Source organism: Brassica rapa, chromosome A05 (assembly GCF_000309985.2).
Source record: "Brassica rapa cultivar Chiifu-401-42 chromosome A05, CAAS_Brap_v3.01, whole genome shotgun sequence".
NCBI classification, from domain to species: domain Eukaryota; kingdom Viridiplantae; phylum Streptophyta; class Magnoliopsida; order Brassicales; family Brassicaceae; genus Brassica; species Brassica rapa.
The window spans coordinates 13,769,033-13,781,060 of record NC_024799.2 but is presented as its reverse complement, the minus strand read 5'-3'; positions in this window follow the sequence as shown (position 1 = coordinate 13,781,060).

Genomic DNA, 12,028 nt, shown 5'->3' with positions numbered 1-12,028 from the left:
TCTCTTGTATCTTAGCCTAGAACAAGAGTCAGACTTTAATTGCCTTATCTTACAAAAGGATTTCATGTAATCTAAAATTTGGAATATGATCGAAATACTATTTAAGAAAAGTAGGCGATTCAATCATTATCCAAGTATATAATTCGCAATTTTACGGGTTACAACCCCAAATAACAACAATTTTGGATAACCAACCGAAAAGAAAAAAATTCCTTGGAGTCAATGCTAACAGAAACACATTTCACCGGAGTTAGAACCAAAGCCTTATGTAAAGAAAGTAAGCATGTACAAAATAATTGATAATGATAATACTATTAAAGTTTAAAAACCAAATCATAAAAGGATTTAGAAAAAGTTTAGTCTGAGACATAGTATACACAAACACGAACACAATAAACTTTGAGGTCCAAAAATCACTGCATCCTGATCTCGAAAGAAAAACGAGAACCAAGGCTTTGCAATAAACTGCACTGTTGAACACTAAAGATTCGACACCTCAGTTTTGTTTCCATCAATACACAACTAGATCTGAAAAAATTTAATATCTTTATGAAGAAGAAAAAAATACACAAAAATAAAGAACAAATACGACTCCGGTGTTGTGTAAGCCACCAGAGTCGGAGTCGAAAAAGTCTTGACGGCTGGTTTTTGACTTAGAGAGAAGGTGGAGGATTAGGTTAAGAGAAATGTTTTTAATAGATGCGAGATGAAAACACTGTTATATTCTTCAAATTTGAATCTTAAGACTTTAAAATGTTTATGGTTTATTTTGGATGCATATTTGTTTAAAGTAAAATCTTATCTAGATGAAGACACCGTTTGATTTTCAATATTTACCTAGTAAAATATGCATGTAATCAGATATGAAAAAGCAAAGCTATATACGGATTTGCGACAACATGGACTGCCAATGTACTGTATAGTTTGCGTTACAAATCTTAAGTTTATATTGTCGAAAATAAATAATTTAAGAAAACTCTAATAATCAAACTGGTAATTTCGTATTAATATGAATGGTATATAATTGTGGACAAGCATTTTATGTTACTACTATATAATCCTCTTGATATTTGCGTGTGTGTAAATATCATCATAACCATTCTGTTCTAAGGAGAATATGTTTCAACATTCAACATGTCAAAACTTTATGACAGACTATAAGAAGGCGATTGCAATGATAAAGAAACTTCATGCATAGCCAAGCTTTGCGACAGAATTGGAGAGGAGAGAGACACTACAAATATTCTTGCCGGAGTTCAACATCATTCATGTTCCACTAGCGCACAATCAGATTTCAGATTTTTTAGCTAAGACTACTAGATCCTTCCATAGGAAGTTACATTTTATCGGTTGTTCTATTCCGGTCTGGTTATCCAGACCACCTCAAGTTTGAATAATATGATGGCCTTTTGACGTCAGAAAAAAAAACCATTATGCTCTACTACCATTATTCTAAATTAATTATATAAATAGTGCGAAGAGACCTATCACCTAAACACAATGCTCCAACATTCGACTTGCCAACATTTTGGGATGGATTGCAAGAACCCGATTGCAATGACCTGAATGCAATGATAAAGAAACCACAAGCTTGGTCAAACTTCGCAACGGAATCAGAGGTGATTCAGACTCTTCAGATCCGGACTTGAAGATATCCTATACTCCAAGGGTGCAAAGCGGAATCGCTGATTCTTTAGATAGGACTGCTCGTTCTTTTTATAAAGATCTTTCTTTTATTGGTTGTTTTATTCCGATCTGATTACCCAGAAAATTTCAAGTTTGAGTAACAGAATAACCATTTGTTGCAAAAAAAAAAACTAAACACGATCACAAGGACGATAAATGAACAGTTGACAGCTCCGTTTACTGAGTGGATATGAATCTGGCACTATTTTCTATGCACCCGAAAAAAGATCCATAAGAAGATGGGATGACGGTTCTTAGCTACCAGAAATTTTAGGAAATTTTTAAGGATGATGTAACCAGTATGGTAAATCAATTCTTTTTTTATGGTAAAATGGCATAGGGTCTAAATGATACCAATATTTGTCTAATCCCCAAGACAATTAAGCCAACAAAAATGTATCAATTTAGACCGATAACTTGTGCAATGGCAGCTCTAAAATAATCTCTAAGGTCTTATGCCAGAGATAAAAGAATGTCTACCGAATCATATATCAGAACTCTAGTCATCCTTTGTTGGTGGAAGACAAATTACAGACAACATTATGATTGCGGAAGAGATGATTCATGCGTTACGAACAAAAATGAGTGGATGAGCTAAAAGAATTGCCATAAAACAGATATAAAGCGTACGACTTCATTGAAGCCGTTATGCGAAAATGGGATTCTCGAATATGTGGATTGATTGGTTTATGCGCTGTGTCTCGTCAGTTAAGTACAATGTACTAATGAATGATCAACCATGGGGAAATATTGTCCCAAAAAGAGGTCTATGCCAAGGAGATCTTTTGTCTCCTTTCATATTGATTATTTACGGAAGCGCTCGTTAGCCTTTTTAATCATGCAGAGAGCCAAGAAAAAATAACGGGATGTGTGTTACACGCGCTAGCCCTGCGATAGCTCACGTTTTTAAAGTGCAGATGATAGTGTTTGTTCTGTAAGGCGGAGCTCCATTAACGTGAAGAAGTCATGAAAGTAGTCAGAAAATATGGAAAGACATTAGGTCAATACATGAACTTTGATAAATCTTCCTTACTCTTTAGTAAGAGGATAACCGGTAATGAAGGATAACATATCAAAGACACGCTTGGTATCCAAAATGAAGGGGGAATGGGTTCCTACATAGAAATTCTAGAAGATATTAACGGCTCAAAATGCAAATTCTTTTCTTTCCTCAAGGAGAAACTTCAGCACAACGTGCATGGATGGACAAGTAGATGGCTATCAAAAGGAGGAAATGAAGTCATAATTAAACCTATCCTGCTAGCTCCTCCGATATATGTTATGTCTACCTTTTTTCCTCCCTTTGGAGATATGTGAAAATCTCGCAAGTGCCATCGCACAATTCTGGTGGAGCCAAAACCCGCCAAAGAGACGAATTGACTGGGAAAAATGGGGTAGCTATGTCTACCGAGAGAGGAAAGCGAAATTGGATTTCATATGGTCCATGAGTTTAAGTTGTCATTACTGGAGAAACAACAATGGAGACTGTTCCAATATGCAGATTCATTAGTGGCTCGAGTCTTGCGGGGGAAATATTATCTTATGGGCTCGCCATTGCAAATTTTCTCGGTGAACAACCCATCATATTTTTGGACTGCCATCACAGCCGCAAGGAAGATATTGATCTTGAGAAGCTATTGATCTTGAGAATTAGACACAACCCATCAATTTGTGGTAAGACCCTTGGATCCCGACGACACCTACTAGGCCGGCTCAGCCAATTGCCTCAGTTTTACATCCAAAAAATGACAGTTAGTGATCTTATTGATGGACAATCAAAGGAGTGGAATGTTAGATTACTGTAAATTTATGTTGCTTACGATGATATATCTTTAATCATGAGTTTGGCCATAAGTTCAACTTATCGATGTAAGTCATTTGTCTGGAATTAATCAAATAATGGGTAATACACGGTTAAATCTGGATGGGTAGCACACAATATATTGGAAGAGGATGAAGAAAAGGAGGTTCTTAAGCCTATTATAACTAAACTCCAAGGCTTTGCTTAGAAAATAAAAGCACCGCAGAAGATATGTAATCTTATTTGGCAATTGATATAAAGCCATATGGCGGTCTTGAGGAATCTGGTCTTGAGGAATCTTGCTCAAGGACCTTTTCATTACAACTACGTCATATTTTTTCTTGTGATGAGGGAACCAATTGTCGACAAATACTATCCTTGGATAGGTCCATTCTGGATTGAACTTATTGGAATCCTACCGAACTGATGAACGTAACACAATCTTAACAGCATTAGACATAAGCTCGGTAAGTTTCAAAAAAAAATCCACGTGTCTAAAGGACGAATGCTTGTGGATATCAACAGCCGTAAGCCTCTAAAGTTTGAAAAGAAAAATCCAAGTTAAGGCTAGAGATTCTATTAGCATAAATTTAAAGTATGAAAAGCTCTTTAAGCAATGCTCTTACTGCAGGATAATCACACGTGAAGCAGCTTATTGTGATAAGAAAAGAGCTGTATTCGAAGCAAAGAAGTGTTGGAACTATTTTTTGAACATTATGAATAGTGTATTCATATGTCAAAAATGAAATTTTATTTGAACGAGAAATGGAGGTTTAATGTGTGTGATTTGAGAAACTTATATAAAGTAGCAAATACACACATTGGATATTTGAACTTGGATTTGAGTTTTTTTGATTTGTTAGTTGGACTCATGTTCATTGACTTAATCTTATAAACCAAATATATGTTGATCTTTTATATTGATAAAATATAAAAAAGAAATCCATTTTAAAGTATATTATTTAGTTTGAATGGGTCAAACAAAAAATAATTTTACTCTTAATTTCTTGGTTAAAATGTAGAATAAATTCACATACTAATTGACAAGAATTAAAGACTCCATTAGTGCACCATGGAAGTTTTATTTTTGTGTTGAAAAATGAAACTTATGCTTCTCATTATTTTTCTATAAAAAGGCTTGGTAGCATTATAGAAAATACACACATTCATACAATCAAGAAACATTTCTCCCACTTAGAATAGTTATGCTAGTATTTTTTTATTTTGAGTCTGAGAGTACATCACAGAAATAGGTTCGATAGATTCTGTTTTTCGGTGATGGTAAACAGAAACAATGCTGCAGTTGTATCCTGGGAATCTGAGCGCCATAAAACCGTCACACTACGGAGCGTTTAAAGATTTAAGGAAAGAGATTAACTATTTCGACTCTGCAATTCTTCTTTATTTTTATATTTCGGTATTGAAATTTTAGTTTATGTTCTTATTATTTTTTACAAATATCAGTTGTCCTATGGTAGTAAAATAAGGTTCCTACAAGAAGCAGCAACAAAGTGTGTTCTCCAAAGTCTAAGAGAAATTAAATTTAGGAAAAAAACCTGAGCCTTTTCTAAAGAAGAGTGATTCATCACACCCTGGTTATGCTGATGATCAAAGGACTCTCTTTACGGAGGGCTCTAACTCTCGGCAACTAGAACAAATGAATGGTAAGGAGAAGTTTATACAAAATCAGTGTTACCATGATCAATCTCGGGTTCAGCGAAGCACTCATTCATCCAAAGTGAACCGTTTCTCAAATTAAACATCAGGCGAGACAATAAGAAATATGATATAGTTAGAAAAACTGCAGTCAATAAGCCAAACGCGGTTTGGAAGGAGAAGAATAAGTTGGTTGCAAACGTAGACTAAATCGAATATAATCCAATTAGTGCAGTCAATAAGCCAAACGCTGCTGATCCTACATAGTCCTCCTCCACGTCAAATGAAGTTGTGCTATTGATAGGTCATAGATTTGATCCACTTTTACCCATAGTTTATAAGTGTTTTAACTACTATTTATTATATTCTAGAATCTATTTAGTATATTTACAGGTTCAGGAGTGATTTTGAGTAAATTGATGATTTTGGAATATTTTAGAGATAAAAAGAGAAGACATCCGAGCTAACCATCGAGCACGGCCATCGGTCGACATTGAAGAGATATAATTGATTTATATTCACATCATGACATCGATCGACAGCGAGTACGCAGATGCCCATTTGGTCAAGCCAACTTAAAGTCCAAAACTTCACTAAATTACAAGATTACCCCTGATGAGTTTTAACATAATACTTATAGTTTGCCAACATGTTAGAGGCAAAGAGTGCTTTTCTTGTTCCCTTGTTTTTCACAGCAAAAGGTTTTAAGGTTTTTCTAGGATTTTAGGAGAGTTGGAGAGAAGATCCATAGAGATTTGTGATTGGAACTACATTGATTCTTACTTTAATCTCATGCAGTTTTATTATCTATTTCTTGTTGTTATGAATTGCTTAGCCATGTCTGAGTAGTTCTATTGTTAGGTTTAGGGTTTAAATAGGTTATGAGAGATTAGCCCCAACTAAAGATTGCTAAGTTGTAATATTCATCATTAGAATTGTCATTAATAAATGTTTCTAGATTAGCTACCTAGAACTTGCCCTAGGAGTTTTAGACACAAGTGATAACTTGCATCTCACCCTGAATCCGTCCTAACTGAGCTAGAATTGTTAGAGTAAGGCGAAAGCTGATCTAGGAATCTTAGAGAGCATACTTTAACCCGTGCGTAAAGCTTGACTTAACGCTCGTCGATAGATATTCTTATAAAATAATCGATCGACAGCGAGACACTTGTATCGATCGATATTCCTCTAGAATCATAGATCGACACTAAAGTCGTGTCAATAGACAAACCTAGAAAGCGAACGACGACCGATTTGTTGTTTAAGAGCTTGAGCTCTATAATATGATGCATACAACTAATAAGCACCTATAAGATTATAATTCTGATTACCTGAGTAGAAACCCTAAATCTAGCTACTTTAATTAATTGTCTTAAACCCAATCAATCAACCGAGCAACTACCTTGCTCACAACCTGCTTATTTACATTTTAATCATAATCAACCTAACTTAATCACCATGATTAGATCTATTAGGTTCCCTAGCTCTTTGTGGATTCGATCCCTAAGTACTACAGCTGAACCTCTTATTTGAGAGAGTAATTCACTCTTTAGGGTAATTTGAGGGAGATCCAATTTAGCGCCGTTGCCGGGGAGCTTTGATCGCTTGATAGATTTAATTCGATTTAGTCTAGGTTAATTTTTAAATGTATGCTGTGACACAAAAAAAAATTTCTTTTTTTTTTAGGTGCATGCCCAACAGTACCAGAAGCGACAAGGAAACACAACTGCTTTTCTCATAAGATCCTGCAAATTTGGAACGTTCAATCCACAAAGGAAGACGCTCCTCATCGATCGACATCAACGTTATTTCGTCGATCGATATTCACCAACCACCATCGACCCAGATACTTATTTCGTCGACCAACACTTGCTCACCACCATCGACCGAAGCTACTCTTTCGTCGACCGATACCTTCCATCCGAAATCGATCGATAATTCATCCCAAACATCGATCAATACTAAGCCGCGAGACATGGTTACTACTCTGATACTTGTGCGAGATGATAATTGAGACCTGCATAACCAGGACGGTCATCAGCGTAATGCAACATGTCAGAGGATAGAGGCTCAGGGGGCTGCAATTCCTGAGCCCGATACTGATGCTACAGGAACTGCTCAACCTGTAGATGAAGCTGCTCGACCCAGAACGTTGGCTGATTACAACCGTCCGGATCAGTTCTATGCCAACAGATCAGCCATTTGCCCTCCAGCTATCTAGAGAGGCAATTTTGAGTTGAACTTGCAGTACTACACACTCGTGGGACAAACACTCTACTGTGGGTTACCTCACGAGCATCCTGTGGACCATTTGGAGAGGTTCGATGATCTGATATCTGCTATTAAAGGCGAGGGAGTCTCTGAAAACTACCTTTTATGCAAGCTCTTCAAGTATTCATTTGCTGGAGAGGCTTCACATTGGCTTAAGCAGTTACCACCAGGATCTCTTATATCCTGGGCCGACATTAAGAAAAAGTTTATGTGTAACTTCTTTGATGAGGCATGTGCTGAAGACTTGAGGAGTAAGATTACCACATACATTCAGGAGCCTACAGACTCATTCAGAAGCTCCTGGATCAGATTCAAATCTTATCAGAGAGATTGTCCACACCATGGACTCAATGAGGTGCAGTTGCTCAGCACTTTCTCCAAAGGTATCGCGGTGCAATATCAGATGGCTCTTGACGCATCTAGCGAAGGGAACTTCAACACTAGGAATCTAGAAGAGGCTGTGAGACTTATTGAGTACTTGGCATCCAACAACAACATCAAGAACACGGACTATGAGAGGAAGCAATCTGCAACTACCCTTGAGAAGGAGCAGATGGATGAGGTGAAAGCAAAGCTGGACAGTGTTCAGAAGCTTCTCAGGAAGCAAGCTTTCTTGGTTGAGGATGCAGATGCTGTAAACACAGAGGACATAGCAAAAGTAGAGGAGGAAGTGAACTTCATTGGAGGAACTAGATTTCAGAGGTCTGGATTTCAGAGGTGCGGAAACAAAGGAGAAAACTTCTATGGTAATGGGCAGAGAAGTAACTTCAACCAGAGTTCACAGTACCAGAAATCCTACAACAACAACTAACAGCAACAACATGAGTTATGTAAACTCATCTTACCAGAAACCACCACCACAGACTCAGGAGAGCAAGATCGAAGCAATGCTTGATCGGGTGCTAGAAGGACAGCAGAACCAGATGGTGGATTTCAATGGGAAGATTGATTCTGTCTACAACAACCTGAACACAAAGTTTGAGACTTTGAGCACTCATCTGAAGAAGTTAGAGATACATGTAGTTCAGACATGAAAAGCTTCTAAGAAGCAAGAGGCTTTAGCATGGGGGATATGAGATGATGCAATGAGACACCACGTGAATGCCATCATAGATGATGATTTCTTGCAAGTGGTGAAGCATGAGAAGCTGCAGGAAGGAAGTTTCCAAGTGGAAAGCTCGATGAACTTCGGCGGATCACACTGGTGTCGACCGACGTTAGACCACAGACATTGATCGACAGACCTTAAACAAAGCCGATCGACGAGCCTTCCAGAACCTCGATCGACGACACTTATGGAGTCGGTTGCATCGTGCAATGCCGTGAGGATTATGTCTCACGAGGAGCTCGTAGCAAGACACCCACATCCGCCCAGCCCTTTACGCCTAAACATTGATCGACGCCATGAGCCAAATGTCGACCGAAAACGAGAGAAAATCGCCAATCGACAAACTCCAGTCATCATCGATCAACGAACACCTATCACATACCAAGTGCAGATGCCAAAGATTGAAACCACAAGAATCGACGCACTCAGACCACGACCTAAACCTTCAGCTAACCTACCAGAGGCCACCGGTACACATTCAGAAGATGCAACAAATGCTCTATGGAAGTTGATAAGGTTCCTATGGGGAGGACCTTAAAGAAGAGAAATGAGAAGGTTACTAAGTATTTGAAGAGGGGAGCTAATAAGAAGGAGATGGACAACTTTCTTAAGAGAGTCCTTAGGATTCCACTGGAAAAGCCATTCGAAGAAGCCTACTTTACCCACAGATTGTGGATGTTCTTCAGAGAGACCAAAGAAACTGAAAAAGACATTAGGAGAATGTTCTTTGAAGTCAGAGAAATGATGAAGAATATAATTACACTGAAGAAGAAGAGTGATCGTGGAAAATTTGCAATACCATGTCTAGTTAAAGTATTGAGTTCCCACATGCTTTGTGTGACACAAAAGCATCATTCAGTATCCTACGAAGGGTTATGGCAGACCATCTAGATCTGAAAGTGAAGCCTTCCCAAGAATCATTCACTTTTGTGGATTGTTCTCAGAGGAACTCAAGAGGAATTGTGAGAGACCTTGAGGTGCATATTGGTAATGCCCTCGTTCCAGTTGATTTTGATGTCTTAGATATCACGCTGAACTGGAACTCTTCTCTATTGCTTGGGAGATCATTCTTGTCAACAGTAGGAGCAGTGTGCAAGATGCAGACCAACCAGTTGTTTCTAACACTAATAGATCTACACGCCTACTATTACCCAATTCCAGTCATGAAACCGCATACGTCCTCCAAAATAATTGATAATCCATGACTCATATCAACATGCCACTGTGGAGCTGAGTACGAGACAAAGTATTCTGCGTCGATCGAAACTCTCACTGCCACATCGATCGACAGTGCCAATCAGAAATCGATTACCAATCACCTCGAAGAATCGATCGGTAGTAGTCCATACAATTGGGAGAACGACTACTACAACCCTACATTTGCAGTAGCCACTACAGAGGCATATGATGAGGATCCCATGGAGGAACGAGCCATAGAGTATTATGCTCTTTGCTCATAAGAAGATAGAATTCTCCACCATTCTTATAGAAATGCGCCATCGATCGACAGAGGATACAAACCATCGATCGACACTCATCATCATCAAACCAACCGCGGATGAGCATCGACCGACGCTGCCTACCACACATCGATCGAGAATGGAATCGACCTTGCACGAGAAGGAAACTATTCAATAGGCAGTTGGTCAGATGATCACTATCACGAGAGCTTTACAGTTAAGACAGCAATATCTCGACCACGGGCCGACGAGCTCCATGAAGGTTTCACTACTTAGGAACTTCTCAACATGCAAGAACGTTGATATACCTTGGATTTGACCCGTTTTCATCCATGGTATATAAGTGTTTTACTATATATATATATATATATATATATATATCCATGTTTTCTACTCTTCTAGGTATGTTTTCAGGTTCAGGTGCATTTCGGAGTAAAGCTATGACTTTGGAGCATTTTGGAGCTTAAAGGACATTTCACCCGAGCTGACCATGTAGAGGTCGACGAGAGGAAGGACAATCGATCGATGCGCATCCAGTGCTGTCGATCGACACCAAGAGATGCCTTGACATATGAAGATTAATATCGATCGATGTACACAAGTACCATCGATCGATGTCGAGACATTGGACACGCGACATTTTGGATCCAGCGGACTTAAAACCCAAGGCCAAGCCAAATTACGAAAATGCCCTGACGAGTTTTTAACCTAGTAGATTATATACTGCCTAAGTGTTTTGACGGCAGGGAGAGCTTTTTGTTACAATTTTACTTTGAGAGAGAAGAGAGAGTTTTGGAGAGAAGATCACTTGTGCTTGGAACTCCTAGTTTTCATTTCTTTTCATCTATTCTATGAATTTACATTTCTTCATTGTTATGAATTGCTTTGCTATGTCTGAGTAGTTCATTTATTAGATCCAGGATTCAGATAGGTTTGTGGGATTAGCCCCAAACTATAGATCTGCCTTGTTGTGATATTCATGATAGATTTGTATTCATTGCTTGTTTTAGCCTTGCTAACTAGAACTTGATCATAGGATTGCATACTCAAGCACCCTTGTTATCCCATCCTGACATCTATCTACCATATTAGGACTTTTAGAGAGGGCTAACCGCCAATTTAGTATCTTAATAGGCAATATCATACTCGCGCATAGGCCTGGTTAGAACCCGTCGATCGATGTCCTCAACTGACTATCGGTCGACGTAGGCAAAGGTGTATCGGTCGACGTCCCAATAGGACCATCGATCGACACTCTTTCGTTGTCAACATACTAACCGTTGAGACACGAGATCTAGCTTGTTAACCAGTGAAACATGCGATAGCTGATCACTGCGTTAAGCGGTTGAGTCCTAACATATCATGCATGCAACAATTAGGCATCTATAGATATTATAATCTCCAACACCTGAATAGTGGCACAAATACAAACCATTATAAATAATCTTTTATTTATTATAAATAATTTACAAACATTTATATTAGAATTATAGACACTTATAATAGCTTTATGAATATTTTACTTCTAAATGTTTGTAAAGATTTATAAACTCTTGAAAAATATTTATTAACTCTTATAAATTGTGCTATGAAGATTATTAAACTCTTATAATATTTTTATAAACCCTTATATACAGATTCATAAACTTTTATAAATATATTTTTAAAACCTTAAAAATGATTTATAAGTTCTTATAAATAGTTTTATAAACCCTTATAAGAGGTTTCTAACATGCAAGATAATATAGATTAGCTAGAGCCCAAGCTGCAGCAAGACTACCTTCCTTTTCCTTGTATCAGAACTTTGCAATTGATCAACCTTCTCGGTGGGAAGATAAGGGACAGTTTCATCCATCCTAGGACCAACAGAGCCTCTCCCACGTTTTTTCCTGTCATTTACAAAGAGACTCAGAAGATGAAGGAAGCTAAAGGTAAAAGAAGCTATAGCAAATAGACATATATACCGTGATTGGAGAAAAGACTCAATTCTCATCATCTCCTAAACCTTCATCATCATCATCCAAGTACAATATTTTGTCCAATAAT